The 22,354-nt window shown below is 37.3% G+C and overlaps 1 long non-coding RNA gene across 1 annotated transcript in view; it reads right to left on the reverse strand.

The window, feature by feature from the left end:
* Window positions 1-6,969: 6,969 nt before the first annotated feature.
* The window catches only part of LOC103105832 (uncharacterized), a 96,133-nt gene continuing 80,748 nt past the window's right edge, over window positions 6,970-22,354 (reverse strand). Inside the window, exon 4 of the long non-coding RNA XR_468021.2 lies at window positions 6,970-7,222. This is a non-coding gene — a long non-coding RNA (uncharacterized LOC103105832). The remainder of the gene's footprint in view (window positions 7,223-22,354) is intronic.

Below are 22,354 nucleotides of genomic sequence, written 5' to 3' on the forward strand. Positions count from 1 at the left end.
ATAAAATGATTGCTTATCCCCCAAATTCCTTCTATAGTATAGTCTATGTTTATACTCAAATAGATGAAATATAAAGGGACAGCTCGTTTCAGCTGTCAGAAGAATGTACTTTAGTATATTGGACAACTGATTTTCAGATGGACATCTTCCATTTGGATTAAGGGGGAGAGATCAAAACCAGATCAACAGCCTGGATAATAACTCATATTTCTTAGTTTTTAAGTACATTTCTTTTTTCATATTAATTTAACATTTATTAACAGATATGAATATTTTAGTATATATAGAAAAGTTTAAAAACAACTATGAAACTCAACTTTATTTTTAAGTTTATAATGAATTTAACAAATTAGTAACAAAATTTTCCTATTTGTACTCCTTTTTGAACTTACTATAATGAGTAATTTTAATATTTTATTGATGTCCTTTTGTATCTTTTTTAAAATATATTTCTATCACTACCCATTCATTTTGCTTTCCCCTCTTCCTCTCCTTCAAATAGAAACTTTACCTTGTAACAAATAGATATAATCAAGCAAAAGAAAGCAACACATTGGTCATGTCTGAAAATGAATGTCTCATTCTGCCCAGCTAGTCCATCATCTTTCTGCCAAAATGCAGAATGCATGCTTCAACATCAGTCTTTTCAGGTCATGATTGGTCACTGCATTGGTCACTGAATTGGTCAGATTTCTAGCATCTTTCAAAATTAATGACTTGCATTTCTATAAGACCATACCATTATAGAATCATAGATTTAAAATTGGGAGGAAATGGAATGTTTGGCCACAGAGTAAATACATCACGAATGATTTTTAATTGATGAGATGTCAATTAGTACAAACCTCTCATTTTATAGGTGAGGAAACTGAGGATGAAAGACTTTAAATATTTTACTCTAGGTCACAAACAACAAGTGTCAAAGACTGGATTTGAACCTGTGTCCTCAGACTTCAAAGTCACCACCATTTCCACTACATCATACTGCCTCTAGTTCTTCAAGTTCTACAAAATGTGAGTTAGGTAGCACATTTCTTACTGTCCTCATTTTATATATGAAGGAAAAAAGATATGGAGAACTTACATGAATCGTAAGAAATCATGTAGGTAGCAAGTTGGAATTTAAACTCAGGTTCTCTGGCTCTTAATATAGAACTCTTTCCATGGCACCCTATGGGGACCTCAGGCATCTTTTAGTCCAATTCTTTCACTGTATACAGGAGGAAAATGAGACTCAAAGAAGGGAAATAACTTACCCAAGATCCCTTTGTTAGAAGGTGGCAGACCTAGAACTCTCAGCTCTCCATTCAGATATCTTTTCCACTGAGCCACCATTCATTTAATGGAATCGATCATTTTATTGAGTAACCAAACCTCTGGTTATTAGTTGCAGAACACTGTTCAGAACTTGTTGCAGCATGTAATTCTTGTTAATAGAGTTGTATAACCATGCATATTGTTTATCAATATAAAGAATTTGCATTATGGAGTTATTTGTTCTGTTCCTATACACACTTTCTTCTCGTTATGAACATAAGAGGGAAAAATAAAGTCTCATATAAGAATTTGGAGACTGGTTCATTCTTCCTCGGTTGGAATTTGGAGTCCCCAGCCTCATTTTACCATGGACCATGTCCAGAGGGTGACTGATGAAGGTAACAGCACCATTACTGACCCAGAGTTGCTGGGTAATTTTTTTTTTTTGGTCAGGCTATGTTAGCTAACGCAGACATTTATATTTTTTTACTCATTAAGAAAGCTTTTTGTTCGCCTTTACTCAGCTCCCAGATTACATTGGTTAAAGAGTACAAGTGCCTTGGGGTTTCCAGCAAAGCACAAAAGCCTTATGCATTTTGTGTGACAGCCCAGTTCTGAGAGGACAGATGTGAAATCGTAAAACACTCTGGAGCATAATATATTCTAGCTAAGCCAGACCATAGCCTTCCAGGAGCTGCTTCTTATTAGCTGGTCTTGTCAAGAACTAATCACCAGCTTTCAAGTTCTGTAAGGCCTCTTTGAAGGTTTACTTTAACCTAACCATACACAAAAATGTTTGCATTGCTACCCACTGATAAGAAAACTATTAGCATTCATTAAGTACAGCCATAAATCTCTCCCTCTTGGAATAGCAATAATGTATCCTTTCAGTTGCCATAATAAATGCAGTGTTTAATCTCTCCTTGGGCAAGGGCCTACTTTGGAACTTCCAATGCATGGAGATACTCTGGAATGGCTTGAAATTGGGGTGAGGGGATAGGAAGTAAAAGGGCAGATTTCAGGGTTGCTGTCAGATGGTAGAGTTAGAAAATTTCTGGCCTGAGATGATTATCTCCAAGATCTCTTCCTCAAATTCCAGACTTTTCTATCTCCTTTCCATCTGCCTTCTTATCTTGGAGATGTCTTCATCCATGTATGTTTCTTAACCATTTCCTCCCCTTCTGTTCTCTTTTTGGTGTTGTCTTTTCCAATAGAATTTAAGTCCTTGAAAGTAGAGACTGTCTTTTTTTCCCCTCTCTCATTTGTATTCCCAGCATTCTTACAGTACATGGCATATAGAAATTATTTGTAAATGTTTTATCTATCTATCTATCTATCTATCTATCTATCTATCTATCTATCTATCTATCTATCTCCATCTCTATTCTTCTCTCTCTCTCTCTCTCAATGACAGAAACCTGACTTTACTCTCTCTCTCTCTCTCCTCTATCTAATCTGCCTAATCTAGCTATCAGAACAGGAGGTTCCATTCACTAAGGCTAAAATGGCAGAAAAGAATCTTAATAATTATATTTTCCTACTAGAAAGCAAGCCTTCTCTGGCTAGAGAGAGACTCTGGGGGCCTGCATACTGTCTCATATCAAGGCAGAGTTTCTGACAAAGAACCTAGAGCTTACATCTGTTCTCATCTTTTGGACAGTGTTCTGCTGTTTGTTCCTGAAGAATAAATTCTCTGGGTTAGTTTCCCCAAATGATCTATCAGAAGGACCCTGGGTAGAGAAGACCCTATCTTCCATATTATCCCTGTGTGGCTGGAAAGCTATGCCCTGGAGCTCCATCCTTGATGGCCTCAGGGATGGCTCTGTAAGCATTTCTAACTCAATGGACCAAGTAATGAACAAACCACTTGATGCTAATGCCAAACAATCAGCCAGATGGGATTAGGATTTAGGTATTTAAATGGCTTCTTGTTCTTCCTATTCTCTCTCTACTTCTCCCTGAGGAGTCTCATCTTTCTACTCCTTCAGAACCAGTGTGCTTCTTGAGCAGAAGGTAATGAACTCTCTTCATTCTCCATGGGAACTGAATGCAAAGGAGAGGGGAAGAGCTAGAGTGCCTAAGTCTAGAAAGAAAACTTTCATCATGTTCTTATCATGTAATGATTATTCTGATATTGGACAGGTGAAGAAACTCTCCCCACAAGAGGAGTAAAAGAGATGGGAATGGCAAGCGACAGATTGCTAATAGATCAGTGAGATGAAACTAAGGAAGATATTAAAAAGTTCTAAAGACTTTTAGACAATTTGGAACTTTTATCAGTGAAATTATAAATTATATAGACTAAAAGTGAAATATGCCATCCATCTCCTTCCAGAAAGATGATAGACTAATAATGCAGAATGAGACATATACCTTTTTTGTACATGACGAATACAGGGATTTGATTTGCTGGATTAGAATATTTGTTGTGAGTTTTTTTTTTCTTTTTAATTATGCGTAGGAGTTGTGAAGGAGATAATAAATACAAAAATAAATGCTAAATAAATTGATACTCTTTAGAACACATGGAGGAATAGTATCTAGGGCAGGAGCTCCTAACTTATTGTGTCGGGGATCCCTTGGATAGTCTGGTGAAAGCTATAGATTCTTCAGAATAATATTTTTCAATGAATAAAATAAGATATGCAAGATTACTATACATACATATTTATCTTCCTCATCACCATCAAGCTTACTATATTACACAGATTTCAGGTTAAGGATCACTGGTCTAGAGGATGGCAAGCAATCAGTTGCTTTATATAACATTCATAGTTCACTTATTCTATCACTGAAGACTCATCTATGAAAAATCTACTATGTTCAGAGCCCTGTGCTAGGCTGGAGGTGCAGGACAAGAGCCAAAGATTTTGGATAAGTCAGAGCCTCTCCCCTCAGGTAGCTGAGATTACAGTGATGGGATAAGAAATGAAGACACAGAGCCCCAGTTCTGACAGAGGCATTTGAGTAAGTACCCGGAAGAAACTCATGAATGGTTTTCTTTGTGAGGCTATGACTACTAATTGGGGGGCGGGGGGATGGATTAAATGACCTTTGGTAGGATTCTTCCAGGCAGAAGATTTTACCCAAAGCAGCTCTGCTTGACATTAGTTTAGTTTTGTCAGTTTGCCAGTTCATCACTATTCTACCCAATTTATAAATATTCTACTGCAATATCAGCTTTAAACAAGCTTTATGTGTGATTGCTAGTGTTGGTTTAAAGTTTCATTTAGGCTTTGCATTTTTAGCTTGATCTAATACAATTGCTTGGCCTTCCTATTCTGTAAGGGATAGAAGAGGAAATGGGGAAAATCCCATTCACAAAGAATGAGTTTTATAATTATTTCATTATCTCTGCATTTTTTTAATCTCCAACTTAACTTGACTGTGAGTCATATTTGTATTATCCCAACCCCCTAGGAATGACAATAATAGGGATATTCATGAACCAGGGGGAGAGTGTGTGTGAGAGAAAGAGAGAATTGAAATCTCTCTCTAAATGAATTAAAAATGAAACCTGTGTGATCTTATCATGCTTAATAATCTACGGAAATGGTATTTTGGTCTCAGTAGGAGGTTAACCATTTGCATCTGATTCCAATTCCCCCAGGATCTTTGAAGAGAGAGAGGCTGCCAATATCCACTCTAGGACTGAACAGGATGAATCCCACACCTCACAGTGGGAGCCACCAAAAGGTCTAAGACTGGGAAAGGGGCCAGAAATAGGCTTCTCTTTCTTGTTGCCCTGCTGTGAATATTGGTCTTTGGAGATACCCTCTCTATTGCTGCTTGTTACTCCTGTTTCATGATTAGAGATGAAACTTAAACTTGCTTTTTTTTTTTTTAAAGACACTTAGATTACAAGAATACAGATTTAGCACCTAAAGGGATTTTATACAGGCCATGCAGTCCAAATCCTTCATTTTATAGATGAGAAAACTGAGGACCAGAAATGTTAAGTCACTTGCCTAAGATGACAAACATAATAATGCCAATGACATTTGAACTCAGGTCCTTAGATTCCCAATCCATACTAATTCTTCCTCTACTCTGCCTCCCTATAACAGTCAATTGTAGATCCAATTCAAAACCTCTGTTTCCCCTGAATACTTAACAAGAAGGATCAGACCTTAATTCCCTTACATCCTATCTAATTTAATTGCTTTTGTGAACAAAGAATACTATCAATTTTAAATTCTTCCATTTCTCTCCATTTTTTCTTCACAAACTGGTTTAATCTTTAATATGAATATTCCTCACTCTATAGATTAGATTGTTGACTTGGAAAAAACACAGAACTGTTAAATAGTCAGAAAATCTTTAATCAAGGAAAAGGGGGTTCAATATAATAGTAGGCCTCCACACAGAGATGTGTGCTAACACCCACACAGAGACAGAGGATTGAACTCTTGATGCTCTGGACACTGACCACTGGGAGAACCAACCATGCTAGATTGACAACTCCAAGGAACAAAAGAATTTGGGGAAGGTATATACCATTTGGGGATAATCCAGGGACAGGGAAAGATGATTGACATCACTGTAGCTACAAAGAAAATGGGAGTGTTCAAACTATACTGACAGAATACAATCAAACTTGGGGAAAGAATCAGAGCTAGAGGCTAGGGTCTAAGGGAAGGGGCTGCTTACATGGATACTAAAAGGATGGTCCCTGACCAGGTCTGGGTCTTCTTGGGAAAGGGTCTCTGATACAGTAGGGTCCATTATTCAGTCTGAAACTGCTAGCCTGAGATTTCCTTTGGGATGGATTCTCACAGGAACTGGGAACAAAGTTTGTGGTCTCCAATTTACAAGTCAGTCCTAAAACTTAGGGTTCATCAGATCTTATTAGGCTACAAGTTTGGGGTTTCTAGATTCCATGTTGACAAGATCAATAGTTTCCAAACTATTTTTGAAGATAATAGCTCCTTTAAACATAAAAAAAAAAACCCAGCATGTGAAAGAATATATGAAAGAAGTACTATTTGTATCTGTTGATTAAAGAATTACAGATTTATAAGCTGTTCAAGGGATTCAAGGGTCTCAGATTGGGAATTGTTTGTTTTAGTTAATACAATCATTTGGATTAGAGAAATAAAAACTCAAATTTTCTACTAGGGTACATACAAAATTTTGGAGGAAACTGAGTAAAATACCAACCAGCTTTATGGCAGTATGGGCATTAGTAAGGCTAAGTATATGTCCATTAAATATATATCATTTATAATAGTTACAGAGTGATAGTGCCATCACCTTAGCCAAAGTATATAAATATTATTTATGTGTTATGTTTTTAGTTACAGAAAATGTATTAGTTTTGCACTTTACCAATCCATCCCATCCAGAATTCACTGTGTAAAATACATTTAAAGCATGAAGTACCTGTGCAGAAAACAAAAACATCCTTTTTATCATGGGTTTTCATATTGGATCATTCTAAATACTGGCTATATTTAACAGCCATATCCCCTAGTCAGTTCGCTATCATTTCCCCATTTATACTATTGCTTAGATCATTAGAAGTGACAAATGTAATCTCTCGACCACCCTAGTGACATGTCAATAGAAGTGAGTATGAGGTTAAGACAAGAAACAGCATTACCTCACCCTTGTCCTGTTCCCTCACTGACAAGTTTTCAGGACTATTCATGGTAAGAAAAAGTTGGCATATTGAATTCCCTGTTCTTTTACTGCAAAATGAGAAATCTGAAAGATAGTTCAATCCCCTTTTATTCCAAGTTGCTTTGTATTTGATCTCCTTCATGTTCCTGGTATAAAACACTCCATTCCAGCAATGCTATTAAAAGCTGTGTTTTCAGGATCTTTGTTCTGAAGGCCTTCAGATCCATTATATATATGCCACCTCCTTCCTTCTCAATAGCTATTCCTGAGATAGACCATTATTGTCATCCTCCTTCTGCTCATCATCAAAGAGTGTGTATTGGTCATTCCCATGAGTAGGGCACTGTGGGAAAGAAAATAAAAGATATAGCTTCTTTTCATTTATAGTTTAAGGCCTGAAATAGATGACAGGAAAATGGATCAGAGCATATAAATGTAAGGAAATGAGGCAATTAGCAGTAAGGCAGAAGAGCAAGGTGCAATTCTGTGAATAAATGAAATGATTACCTTCATGCCTGATAAATGCAACATTCTATGTATTGTGCAGAAAACACATGAGTGTATCAAGGAGGTTTTGATGAGTAGGAATGCTTTGTTAGAGAAGACATCCCATTACTACAGAAACAAAAGTGAACTTGTCTGGCAAATAGTGAAAAGAACATCAAAGGTCCTGTTTGGCTCTAAAATAACATACATTTTACGATTCTTTTGAACTCGCTATCTTCTGTGTAGACTAGTGTCCTATCACCAATGCTCTTATCTTCCATCTATTGCTCCTTGGGTGATTAGGCTGAGACCTAGAGAAAATATCCTTAGAGTTCCTTCTCTCCCTACAATGATATAATTCTGTAATCTGGGCAGCTATAAGAGAAAATAGAGCAAGCACTGTCACACAAATAAGCCATCTTGGTTTAGGCTTATATTGGGATTTCATCAAGGTTATTCTGTTAATGAACAGGCTGAGACGAACCTGGTCTTTCCTCACCGCCAAATTCCCAGGTTTCGTCCAGTTCATCTAATTCAGCATAGCTACCATTATGTCATGTCTTGCTAAGGACCAGAAATATAAAGACAAAAGAATAAGAGTTCTCGATCTCTGGAAGCTTCCATTCTATTAGGGAAATGATAGGCACAGATAAATTAAGTAAATTTAAGTAGAAATTAATAAATACAAATTAATTTGATGTGAAAACTTGTTTAGCACTAATAAACAACATGTTCAGGAAAGGACTCATGAACAGTAATACCTGAGCTAGGCCTAAAGGGGAATTTAGTGATTTTAAGAACCAGAAATGAGGCATATGAACATGCCACATATGGACAGTTTGCAAAGGTTTGGAGTGCAGATCTTGCAGCAGTAAGAGTGACTGAGATGTTTGGAATGATGAGTGGTGAGGAGGTTTTGTAGGTTTTTAAATGCTAGTCTAAGGAGCTGGTATTTTACCTGAAAGACAATAGGGAGCCGCTGGGGTTTTTGAGCAGGGGTGTGATGTGGTCAGACCTGTACTTAAGGAATATTAATTTTTCAGCTCAGTGGAGGGACACATAGGAGAGGGAAGAAACTGGCAGGAGGGTGGTTGCGGGGGGAGGGGGATTGAGAAGCCATTACAATAGTTCACATGCTGTTTGTCTGACATAGGGTGGTGGCTGCATGAAGAAGGGATGTATATGAGGGATACAGAGGTAAGCCGTCACATATGGACCCCAAAGAGCTTCCAATTACTCGCACCAATGAGCTAATTACTGAAAAGGTGAAGAAGCATAGGGTTCAATCAAAAGGAATGAATTCTCTATTTGAAAGATAAAGATAGCCCCTTGGCTCACCTGCACCTGATATAGGTATTCACTATGGGAACAACGTGCTTAACTCCCCAGAATAAAATTCCTCATGACCCTAGAGATTTTTAGATTCATTAATCTTGCATGACTGGCTCTCAGGCAGTTCAGAAGTACTGCTCCATACACTATCGCAGGAAAGATTTCCTTTTTTTAAAAGAGAAAATACATGCCAGAAACATGGAGTCTGTTCTGAAAATCCTTAAAAGTTCAACACCAGCGTCATTTGGTAGGACTCAGTAGCAGTTTGTTTGCTCCTTTTTGCATATAGAATCAAATCTCCCCTGCTCCCTTTACCAACTCAGCCTCAGCAAAATGCTGTGGCTCTTCACGTGATCCTTTGGGAACCCACACCTGTGCAAGGGATGGGAGTCCAGGTTCTAAGACTTCCCCAGATCTTCCTCTGAGCCTGGCTGACTGCAAAGGAAGCACACCTGCTGGGGAGGTGCCTAGAGCAGTGGATCATAGGAAATGCAGATGCTTCTCTGGAGGAAAGCCTGGCTTTGCTAAAGGATCCATGCCAAGTACTTAGTTGGTGTATCTCTGTTGCTATTGTGATTGAAAATCTGCCTATCTAGGTGATGAAATATAGGACCTGTCAAAGGACCAGTTGACTGAAGGCAACATGAGTGTCTAGAGGCTGCTAGAAACTCAATCATTCAACCCAAGACTGAATTGACCAACTACAATAGCAGGGCATCTGGTTTAAAACTTGTGAATAACATTAATTCCAGGGTTAAAAAACAAACAAACTGGGAACACATTTTTTATAACAAAACTCTCTGACAAAGGTTTAATTTTCCAAATATATAAGGAACTAAGCCAAATTTACAAAAAAATCAAGCCATTCCCCAATTGATAAATGGGCAAAGGACATGAAAAGGCAGTTTTCAGATGAAGAAATAAAAACTCTCAATAAGCACATGGAAACAGGTGTTCTAAATCCCTCCCAATTAGAGAAATGCAAGTCAAAACAACTCTGAGGTACCACCTCACACCTAGAAGACTAGTCAGTATGGCAGCAAAGTGATAAATGTTGGAGGGGATGTGGCAAAGTTGGGACACTAATGCATTGCTGGTAGTGTTGTGAATTGGTCCAATCATTCTGGTGTGAAATTTGGAATTTTGTGCAAAGGGCTTTAAAAGACTATCTGCCATTTGATCCAATCATACCACTGCTGGGTTTGTATCCCTAAGAGATAATAAGGAAAAAGACTTGTACAAGAATATTCATAGCTGCACTCTTTGTATTGGCAAAAAATTTGAAAATGAGGAGATGCCCTTTGATTGGGAAATGGCTGAACAAATTGTGGTATATGTTGGTGATGGAATATTATTATGCTCAAAAGAATAATAAAGTGGAGGAATTCTATGTGAACTGTACAGACCTCCAGGAATTGATGCAGAGCAAAAGGAACAGAACCAGGAGAACATAATACACAGAGACTGATACTCTGTGTTACAATCAAATATAACAGACTTTTCTAATAGCAGCAATGCAATGACAATCCAGAGGGACTTATGAGAAAGAACGCTATCTACAACTGCAGAAAGAACTGTGGGAGCAGAAACTCAGAAGAAAAATGTATGATTGATCACATATTATATGGGGATATAATTGGGTATTTTGGCTTTAAATGATAACTCTATTGCAAATATGAATAACATGGAAATATGTTTTGAACAATGATACATGTAAAACCCAGTGGAGTTGCTTGTCAGCTCCAGGAGCGAGGTGAAAAGAGGGTTGGGAAAAATCATGATTCATGTAACCATGGAACATATTCTAAAGGAAATAAAAAGAAAAAGTTCTTGCTTATATCTTTATAATGTGCACAACAATTGGTTTTTGATTGCCCACATTATTTTAACCTGATTTCTTCTACCACCCTATGATCAACATAGGATGGCACCTCCTACAGTGAGAGTTACCTCAACATGTTTTGTGAGGCTCTTGACTCTTCCCTTCCCATAAATTCTTTAGGGAAGAGAATATTTTCTTGATATGCTAGGGGCTTTCCTCAAGACTTCTTGGCAATCTTTATCAATAGAGTGCATTTGCTATCTATTTATTATCTCTATCACTCGATATATGATTGGCTCATCCACTTCCTTTTGTGATCACACCTCTCTCTGATGACATCTTTTATGCCAATTTTGTAATTTTTTTTCAGCATGGTATTGCAGGCAGAAAATTGACTCAGGACTTAGAGGAGCCAGGTTCAAATCCCATCTTTGACACTTGGTGTGTGTATGACCTTGGGAAAATCTATTAATCTGTTTAGGCATTTATTCCTTTATTTGTATAGTGGTAGGGTTGTACTAAGTAGCCCGCGAGTTCCTTTCTAACACAATATCTATGATATAGGGATGCTATGCTTCTATTCACTCAAGTCTACATTACCTCTTCTCCATTAGCCTTTGGGCAATGTATGGCTAATAATAGTATAGAGAGGTCATGATTAATATGAATAATGCATACATATGTATTCAAATTGCACTACTTGGAACTATATAAAATATGGCAATTAGTTTGAACTCAATGGAAATTCTCAGTGTGAAATAGAATAATGTGACCAATTCTCAGAATTCATATTAATTGGGACCTAGCTATGAAATAAGTTAGCATTTATGTAGTGCTTTAAGGTTTGCATTTGTTATTTATTATTCAGTTGTTTCGGTCATGCTCAAATCTTTGTGATCCTATTTGAGGTTTTCTTGGCAAATAAACTATACAATTCCTCAATTTACAGATAAAGAAATAGAGGCAACCAGAGTTGTGACTTTCTGAGGGTCCAGGCAGCTATTAAATTTCCAAGGCTGGATTAGAATTTAGGGCTTCCTGACTCTAGGCTCAACTCTTTATGTATTGTACCACCTAACTGTCTATTAAGGCTTGAATATTACTTTATAAGTATAATTTCATTTCATCCTCAGAGTAACTCTAAGAAGTAAGTACTATTATCACTGTTTTACAGAGGAGGAAACTGGAGCAAATAGAATGAAATTATTTCATAAGGTTCTTACAGCCAGTCAGTAACTGAAACTTTGAACCCAAGTCTTCCTGACCCTAGGCACAGTGGTGCCACACACAATAGTGCACCTAGCTGCCAGGTTACAACTTATGACGTATAATATGGAACTTAACAACATACAGCAAACAATTTTATTTCTTTGGAAACAAACTATAGTGTCACTGGGAGAATCCTGGTTACAAAGATAGATCTTTATTACAAAGAGAAACATTCTATCATTTGTCAAATGCAATCCTAACCATTCTTATCCTTCTATTGAATTCTGGTTCCTGCTTATTGTCCATCTGTAGAACCTTTCTAAAATATATGTACTGATGAGCCATCTTTATTGGAATCACATTCAGCAACACACCATTGTTTCCACAGTAGGCATTCATACAATTTTTGTCATATAATATTGATTCCATTTCCCCTCTTCCAATTACCAAATAGATATTTATGAAGAGATTTTCTCTCTCTCAATGTTTCTCTAAGCAGATTGAAACCTGTATGACCCCCAGAAAGAGATGAAAAATTTCTTAGCAGTGCTCACGAAGGCTTTTTAAGAGTATTTTAAGTTCTGTAGATAGAAATTAAATCTTTTCTTTTTTTTTCTATATATCCAATTTTCACATCACCTCACTCTCTCTTGCCAGGAGTGTCTTCCTATTGCTATTGATGAATACAGCAGCTGGAGGGAGTAGGAACGAGGATGAGGTGGCAGAAATTAAGAGGAAGGAAAAAAATCATTTTCAAAATGATAATGTGAGTGATGAGTAATAGGTAAACAAATATGACATTTGGCATTTGTACCAATAGTATTCTGTCTGTAAGCCCTTTCATCTTTTTCTCTAGATATAGGCCATCAGTTTTACACTATAATGCCCTTCTAGATTTTAGATAGGTTTTTTTGGTAACAGAAGTAATAACTTCTTGAATCAATCAATCAATAAATAGTGCTGAGTACATAATAATTGTCTAATAAATATATCTGCCTCTTCCAAATGGTTGTTACTTACACACAATGGGCCAAAGAGCCACTGGATATATTGGGTAACAACAATAATGGCATATAATTATATTTATGGCTCTCAAGTGCTTTAACATCCATTATCTCATTTGAGTCTCACCATAGCCTTAAGAGGAAGGTAGTGAACATATTATTATCCCTGTTTTATAGCTGAAGAAATGGAGTTTCAGAAAAGTTAAGTGATTTGCCCCAGGTCAATACAATATAGTAAACTGCAGAACCAGGATTCAGAATTAAGTCATCTGAGAATATTTTATTGTTGTTCAGTTGTTTCAATCATGTCTCACTCTTTGTGACCCCATCTGGGGTTTTATTGTCAAAGATATTGGAGTGGTTCGTTATTTCCTTCTCCAGCTCACTTTACCCATGAGGAAACTGAAGCTACCAGGGTTAAATGACTTGCCCAGGATCACAAGGCTAGTCAGTGTCTAAGACCAGATTTGAACTCAAGTCTTCTTGATGCTAGACCAGGCACTCTATCCACTGGGCAACCTTTAATTCAACTTTACAGTACAGTAAAAAAAAATGTTATCAATTTCCACTACTTTAGTGCCTTGGAACTTGCCAGAGAAAGTTACCACTGAAGACTAAAATTAGTATGTGTTTGGTTGCCAAAGTTTTCCTATTCCTTGGTTTCCCTTCTGGAAAATCAAACCCATCATGGAAAGAAAACTGAATATCACCTGGATTCTAATTCTGATTTCCTTTCTTACTAGTGATTAGAAAAATCAGTTAAACTCTTTGGTCTCAGTTTCCTTACTGGGTAGTGAGAGTTTGGGGATTGCCTTAAGCACAGGCAATGGAAGAAGTATGTGGCTTTTAGAAGGTTACTTAAGTTTTCTATGTTCCATTTTTTCTTATTTAAAATTAAATAGACTCTATGACCTCTAAGATTCCCTCCATCTGTAATTCCTAGGTTCCTCTGGGACTATTCTCTTATATTGAATTTTTCTTGTGACAATATACAGTTTAACATAGGGCCTTCCTTCCTTAAATGCAATTTGGCTTATAATCTCAAAGTATTGTCCTTCAAGAGCTCAAAGTTTTTTGCCAAGTTTCCTATGATCACAAATATGGTACCATAGAAGGTAATGGCCTGGATAATTTAAATGCTATTCTTGGTATCACTAAAACTGGACTGATGACACATAGACATTTAAAGTTTTTAGGGTTTTATTGGAACATCTGGAGACATGATCCAAATAAACCCCCAGCTGGAGCCCCCATCATTTCCCCCTCCCATCTCTAGCTACTTGTATCTCTGAATGCCACCTAACTGTTTCTGGGGCTTTATTAGTATAAACTTCCTGTGCATAGCCCTGTTTGAGTCATCCAGTACACTTATTCTAGAATCAGCAGTTTTGGTAACCACTGAAGAATCAGATTCCCCTAAAATCAAGTGGGTCATACTTTGTGAGATACATATACTTTGAAAAGCTGTACATAAATCACATTTTTAAAAGCCAAGTCAGATATTTCAAATATAATACAGGATATAAGTTTCTAAAATACTAGGGTTACTCTTGAAATTCAAAAAAACGTGTAAAATATGAATATCAACTCTCCATTTAGTTGTTTGGTCAGTGTGGATTTTCTATATTTGGGTCATTTTTCTTTACAAAGAAGGGTGTACATATAGTGGATTATATATCTCATCCCCCACTCTAAATGGAAATTACCATCTGATAGTGATAATTTCCACTTGGAAAAAAGAAAAATGGGAATGTGATGGGGAAAGGGATCAGAGAAGAGAAAAGGTCTGGGTATTAGTGATGAAGTTAACTTACTTTCATGATGGGGGATTAGTAAAGACCTAAGAGAATAACTCTCTAAGGATATACAAATTCATAATCCAAGAGGGTAAAAAGAATTCTGTCCCAAGCTAAGGCAAATGTCACAGACATCCAATGGCATGGCTGATTTAGAAGTGGAAAAGGATATTCAAAACAATCCACTAAAACCAAAGACATCAGCAGAGTCAAGAAGAATAATCTATGAAGGAAAACAGCAGGCACTTAATAAATGGTAAATTGGTCTCACAAATTCTGTAACACATTATGCATTGATGGCAGTAGTGCCTTAAACATGCCTTCTCCTTCATCTGGTGCTATGGTTTTGCTGTGGTCTAAGTCTCTGAAAGTCATTAGATAAGATGAGAGATAACCTAGAGTAAAAATCAAAAGGAAGAATAGTATCTAGGCATTGTGGGACATGCTTATGATACTAGTTATGGAAAAGCCTGAAGCTGATGAATCTCTTGTTCTCAAGAGTTTTGAGCTAGTTTCCATGTCCTCAATAAGGCTAGCATCTTCAGTATGTTGAAACCCCAGGAGTGGGATGGGTTGCCTAAGCTGGGAGGAACTAACAAAGATGGGAAAAGGTGACTCAATCCCAGTCCTATGAGTGGACCTTTATATTATTATACCACTACTTACTTATACCTTAGTAACAGAAGGGAGCCCAGTCATTTCAAAAAGAAGAATACTAGGCATTTCAACTACAGATTTTGCTTTAGAAAAATCTATCTCAATTCTTTGTGGTCTTTTGTTTATAGATGTGGAAGTGCTAAAGTGTTTCCCTCAAGTCCTCTTTTTGGAGGTCCATGTTTCACACCAGTGGAATTTTCATGCTACATTTCTATTGTCTCCAGAGCTGAGCACCTGCCATGAGGCACAACAACAGACTCAGAATATGCATCCAAATGTCCTAGAGTCGATATATGCGGAGTTATCAGAACATATTGCTGGAAAACAAAAAATTAATCAAAATGTCCCATTTTAGCATTGCTAGCAGCAGCGGGACACAGCGGCTCTGCAGAACTGATTAGCTACTTATTAAATAAGAACAGTGGTGACAGAGTTTTAAAATATCAAATTAGCCCAACACGGCTCCCAGCAAAATAGGAAAATGCAAGTGTGAATTGAGCTGCAATCACAGCATTGTTCAGTTCATATAAGGTGCTGATACTCAAGAGGTGACTGAGGTTCCTGTCTCTAATTTCACATTTCCCCTACTTATGAACCTGGAAGATACTTTCTCTGAACTTGCTTTAGTGTTGTCTCAACTTTTCTTCCTTGGAATAAAGTCCAACTCCTCAGGGCTGGAAGGCAAGATTATAGGTCACCACAGTCAGATTGCTCCATAGCCTAGACCCTCTGAATTTCTACTTGAAATGTCTCTTTTTGGAAGACTGATGGACAGACTCCAATTTAAACCTGATGTGCAATCAAGCCAGATGAGAAAGACTCATCAAAATCTTTTATTCACTAACCCTTATGTAACTTCTGCCAGTTCATTGTAGTTAGCCTTCCCTACTATTCATCCGATAGATACCAACTGGTTATTAGCAATTCACTTGGCTTCAATTCAATTCTATAAACATTGATGAATTAATTGCCTGCTGTGTGGGGGTTTCTGTGTCTGAAGTTTAGATAACGTGCATGTGTCATTGGCTTCATAGAGTTTTTCATCGAATTTCAAAGAGGTAGCAAGAAATAATAGACCTGGAGTCAGATGACCTTGCTAGCTGTGTGACCTTGGACAAGCCATTACCTCTCTGAATCTCAGTTTCTTGTCTGTAAAATAAAGGGATTGCATTAGATGACCTCAAAGGTTCTTTCCAGCTCCAAGTGATTTAGGGGCATAAGACACATCCATAAAACTATAGTACATAATAATACATGGTTCTATGCCTAAGGGGAAGGGGGCAGGTAAATGGGTGACAGACCATTTTGGAAAACTGACATAGAAGTTTAAAGCAAAGGAATTAATGAGGTAGAGATTCATGCAGACCTCTCCCACGGTAAAAATGCTGAGCAATGGTGGTGCTTATGGAAAACTTATTTTTCTACATGTATATAATTTTAAGAAGAGATTTCTGAGGGTATTAGCCAGGGGTGGGCTATAAATGTTTAACAACCAGTTCTCCTGTAAACAAAAGAAAGCAAAACATGTGCACAGGACATGCTTTTAAGTTTTACCTACAATATTAATATTTTCCCTTTGAATTATGAAGACTAAACAATAAATGAAACAATAAATCAGATTTATAGCGTTTTCTAAGTTCTAAAATGCAAATGCTTTCACTGAAAATTTCAGTTGAAAATCAGCTTTTCTGTATTGGGGTGAGCCTGTTCTAGTACTCTGATTTGTCGTTGTTGTTTTAGTTATGCCTGACTTTTAGTGACACCTTTTGGGGTTTTCTTGCTAAAATACTGGAGTGGCCTGCCATTTCTTTCTTTAGCTCATTTCACAGACATGCAAACTGAGGTAAATGGGATTAAGTAACTTGTCACACAGCTAGTAAATAGCTGAGGCTGAGTATGAATTCATGTTTTCCTGATGGTGGGCCAGGACTCTATGTACTCTAGCACTTAGCTGCCCTCCAAGCACTCTGATCTATGAAACTCAGAAATGTATCAATATAGTTTTAACTCCTTCCTAATCTTAGCATAAAAATAATACTTTTGAACTTATTAGATAGAGTGGCATATCTAGGTCTGTCTGAGGATAAGAAAGGCTAGTAGTAGAAGAATTAAAAGAAAGGAGAAAAGATTTCCTTTTTCTTTTAGGCACTGTTAGGAAGGGCATTGACAACCAAGAGACTGTCCTGAAGAGGGTGACTAGGTTCATGACTTTATGGAAAACTTGGTTTAGTATTAGAAGAAAGAGTAATGATGATGATGATGTAGAAGAGAAGAGAAGAACATCTGGAGATGTTATGAGAAGAAGAATTTGAAAGGTGGTCATGTTTGAGAAGATGTAGACCTCTCTTGATATACCAAAGAGAACTAGAAAGCCTGAATGGGAATCACAGAGGCAGATCTCATCTGAGAGACAAAAAACAAAGAAAGAAACAAATAAATAAATGTTTCCTAACAACTAGAGTTATCTAAAGATATCATGGGCTGCTTTGGGAAATTATGGGGTCCATCCTTTCCTCTCTCCCTAGAGTTCTTTAAGGAAAAGTCAGTTTGTCCCTTCTTGGAAAAATTTATAGAAGGGATTATTGGTCAGAGTACAGTTTGGTTTATATGACTTACTGTGTGATTTCTTGAATCTATTATTTTATAGAGAATACTTTATAGTCTGGGTCATCTACTCTGTATTCAACTTCCCTCTCTTACTTCCACTAAGAGATTTAAAAGGGTATATTGAGCCCCTGCAAGTATTAAGTTCATTGTGAATGTGAGTGGGTAGGGTTTGGGGGAGCTGACTTTATACATCCCATTATCTCTCCCAGTTCTCCTCTATGACTAATTGACGCGACCTTGGGTGTATCTGCTCTTGAATATCCATGACATCCATCTGCTATAAAGATGAATTAGTTATTTAGGTAGCAATCAGCTCTCCTGCTTTAGCCAAAGTGCATCCATTCCTCTTCAGTCCTATTAAGCACTGGATGAACCTTTAAGCTAACGTACAATACAATCACTAACTGCTCGGCAGATGTCAGACACCTAAATATTTGGTATTCACTAATGAAAAACTTCTTTTAAAATAATAGAGGAGACAGAAAGAGACTATGAGGAGCAGGGCAGGTGAGAGGGGAAAGAAAGTCAATAAAATACTAGGGATCCAATTAAGAGTTTAGGTAGCCGTCAACTTTTATTAGCTGCAACTGACTTATACTGCTAAGGTCAGCAAGTGGCCAGAAAGGAAGGTTCTAGGTAGGGGGTGTGTCTTACACGGAGAGAGCTACCAGCACCCTTAATGGATGAGAAAGAGGAAATTGGTCCTAATGGCAGAAATGATCACAATTTGTTACTGGGGAAGGACAGGCTTGTCCTGTTCAATATCTTACTCAGTGGCACAGATGGTGGGAGCATAATCACTCAATATATCCTAAAGCAGGTACCTACCTTTATATCCCTTGAGGTCTCCCTTCCTCCAACCAAAATTAAAAAAAAAACTTGTGGGGACAAAAATTAAATTCTATTGTATGTCAGACTTCAACAGAGACATAATCTCATGGAGTGAATTTTTCTTTCATGATGGAAAAGTGCGTGGAAAGATGGATTTTTGGACCAAATATCCATAATTGTGCTTGAGAGATACTAAGTGTCTCCCTTATTTATTTTGCATCACAATTGATTGCTGAGACTTTTATTTTTTATTTTTAAAATGTATTTATTTTTCAATTATAGGTAGAAACAAATTTTGATAGTTGTGTCCTGACATTTTAGGATTCATGTTTTCTCTTTCCCTACCTTCCCCTGCTCCTCCCTGAGGCACTAAACAGTCTAATATAAGTTATATCAGAGCTTTCATGCAATAAATATTTTGATATTGTTCATGCTATGACATAAGACACTTATCGCACATATGATAAAAAACTAACAAAGAAAATAAAATGGAAGATGGCATGCTTGATCAGCAATCAATCTGACTCTAACGATTGCTGAGACTTTCACAATTTTATTTATTTGTTTGTTTACTTATTTATTCTCATTCAAGAATTACTTCCATTTTCAAGGATCATTTGATATCATAATGGGTCCAAATAGAGCTAATGATATTTTAGTTGATGAATGTAGGTTCTCTGCATTTTAAAGCAATAATATCATATATACAGTGTTTTAAGGTTTTTCCACCTATTTCTTCATTTGTTCATCACAAAAACCCTGTGAGGCAGGCCATGAAAAAATACTGTATCCATTTTCCTGATGAAATAAGTGAAGTTTCTACAGATTAAGTGACTTGTCCAAGATCATACAACTAATAAGAGTCAGAGATCAGTCTTTCAGTTCTAGTTCTAGTGTCTGAAACAGGACTATATAAACTAAGGAGACCTATTGGAAAAGTGATGCTAAGAGAGTTCCATGCCTGTCTCACCATCTTAAATAGGGCATTGTTGTAGGTGAAACTTAGACTTAGTTTTGAATTGTTTGCTCCCAATTTGTATGTACTAATTAACAAACATGCTCTTCTCTATGGAGTTAGCTTCTAAATATACTTAATAGTTAACTAAGAAATTTCTGAGAAGTTGGATGCACATTTTGTGAATATTTCCACCCTACTTAATATGTCTTATTCTACATACATGCTTAAGTTTAACTATGTGCTTAACATGGGGCAGATGCATTCATGACTTAAATATTTAAGGCTTTGATTACCAGGTTGATAGAAAATGCTGAGACCAAATGAATGACTTCAGATAATCACACTCAGTCAACCACATCAAAAACTATGTTCTGTTTGGGAAGCTGTAAATAGAGCACCTGCCTGGGCTACCATCTTCTCAAGCTCCAGTGCTTAGAAGCCGTGTGTGTGTGTGTGTGTGTGTGTGTGTGTGTGTGTGTGTGTGTGTGTGTGTGTGTGTGTTTGTGTAGGAGATGGGTCAGTACAAAGGATCCTCATCCCAGAGGCTCATAATTGAATAGAAACTTCTCTAGGAGTGAATTAAAGAAGAAAAAGTGGAAGTTTCAGATCAGACAGGAGATCTATAGGAAAGCAGGAAAAAGAAAAGAGAAGACTGTGCTTAGAGGGAGAGTTTAGCTTGCTTTTCAATTGGTACACAGAGATAAAATTCCTGCTGAAGTCTGAGAGACATTTGATAAAGCAGTTAATGATATCTTGAAAATCCCAAGGGCACAACTCAGAGAAGACACATTCTTTTAGGGTGTCATTCCCCACATATACATCCAAACATTACTTCGAGAGACTTTTTTTCTTTGAATTCCCAGTGACTAGCCCAGGACCTGGCACACAGAAGGTGCTTAATAAGTACTTACTGATTCATCTACATGATTGCAGCACTTGGAAATTGCTTCATGTTGGTACTATTCAGTAGCTAGGTGTGTGACTATCTGTTTCAGGGCTAAGAATGACGCATTTCCACTTTTCAATAGCTAGAGACATAGACTCCCATGAGCTTATGGAGATGAGTGAGTGAAAAGAACAGGTTTGCCATTCACTTGGATTCTTTGTATCTTGCATATTCCCAATAATGCTGAGTATTTAGCCTGTGGGTTGCCTCCTTTTGAGCAGATGGTTTTCCTGAAGCTTCCTATCCCATGGATTATCCTCCTGCCACGTGCCTTGGGGTCTGGACAGTGTTGCTGCAATGGACTGCAAAGGATTTGAGAGCTTTCTGAGCCCTGCTTTTGAGATAGACATTCTGAATATACTTTGAAGCTGCAGCTAAATCAGCCACCGATTCATTTGTCAGAGAAAATACATGGGGCTTTCAGTGCATAAGCTGCTGAGATAAAATGCCCAAAGATGATATAGGGGGAAAAAAAGAGTTCAGACTGGAGAATCCATTATCAAATTAGCAGTGCCCTTTTAAAAAGACAAGGGAGCCTGTGGCATGTGCTGGTGAGTTATAAGTGGTGGCAAAAAGGGAATCCAAAAGATTGTCAATTGTAATTAAGAAAAGGTTGGGGGGGGGGAAGAGAAACTGGAAAATTAAGTGGGTCCCAGCTCAAAGAACCCGATGAAAGCAATGGCTCTTCTTTATATTTATGTCTTTGGAGGAAGGTAGCAGAAATGCTAATTTTGCCATTCTGAAATTTACTTAAAGCTGAAACCAATGGAGCAAGAGGAAAAACCCACAAGTCCAGCCCAGTCTTATGGTTTGGATAATGTCCATTGTGCGGTTCATTAGTTGTATGGTCATTTGTTATCCTCTTAAGTTCTTTGACAGTTCCAGGGAAGAGAAAGGCAAGAAGCCTGCTGGAGGATCTGGAAGCACTCTTCTTCTTCTTCCTATAGACCTTGATGTCTAATAGCAGAAGTTGAGACTGATGGAAATAAACATGGAAATGTATATGTACATATACATGGAAATGTACATATGTACATATATTCCATAAACCAAAAAAGAATCTAACAGAAGAAAGGTTAGGAAATTGTCCATGACCACTGTCTTAAAAGGGCAAAAACATGAAAAGATAAGCATGAACAGTCACAGGAGGTAACACATTGATATGATCTCAGGTTAACTAATTAGGGAAGGGGGATAAGTATATAGGTTGTATTGGCATAAACTAGGAGAACATTCCTATTGGCCCTTCCAAGTGCTATGTGCATGCCTATGGGAGGGGAGGAAGAGGAATATATAGTCAAATTAGTGTTCAATTACACAAGTTCCAGTAGCTATCCATTACTACTTTCCTCTATACCCAACAAGATTCATGAACCTCCTACATCATGTTCTAATTACTATGAGTCATCTGAGTTTCTATCTTGTCCACCCAACTTCCAACTGATTATGAGTTCCTTGAAGGCAAAGAATGTATCTTAGGAAGACATATCTGGCATAGAGGACTATTGTGGTTCAGTTGTTTCAGTTGTATCCAACTCTTTGCAGCCCCGTTTGAAGTTGTCTTGGCAAAACTACGGAAGTAGTTTACTATTTCCTTGGCTAAGAGGGACACTGGAGATACGGTTTTCTTAAAGCATAGATTTAGAGCTGGAGGAGTTTTCAGATGGCCACCTAATAAAACCCACTTATTAGAAATATAGAAACTGAGACAGAAAGAGGTACAATGACTTGTTCAAGGTGATAGATAAAAAGATAGATAGATTGACATGGGTGGATAGACAGATGGATGGATAGATATATATAGTGGTAAGTAGAGTAGGGATTAGA

The sequence above is a fragment of the Monodelphis domestica genome, chromosome 4 (assembly GCF_027887165.1).
Source record: "Monodelphis domestica isolate mMonDom1 chromosome 4, mMonDom1.pri, whole genome shotgun sequence".
In the NCBI taxonomy this organism is placed as follows: domain Eukaryota; kingdom Metazoa; phylum Chordata; class Mammalia; order Didelphimorphia; family Didelphidae; genus Monodelphis; species Monodelphis domestica.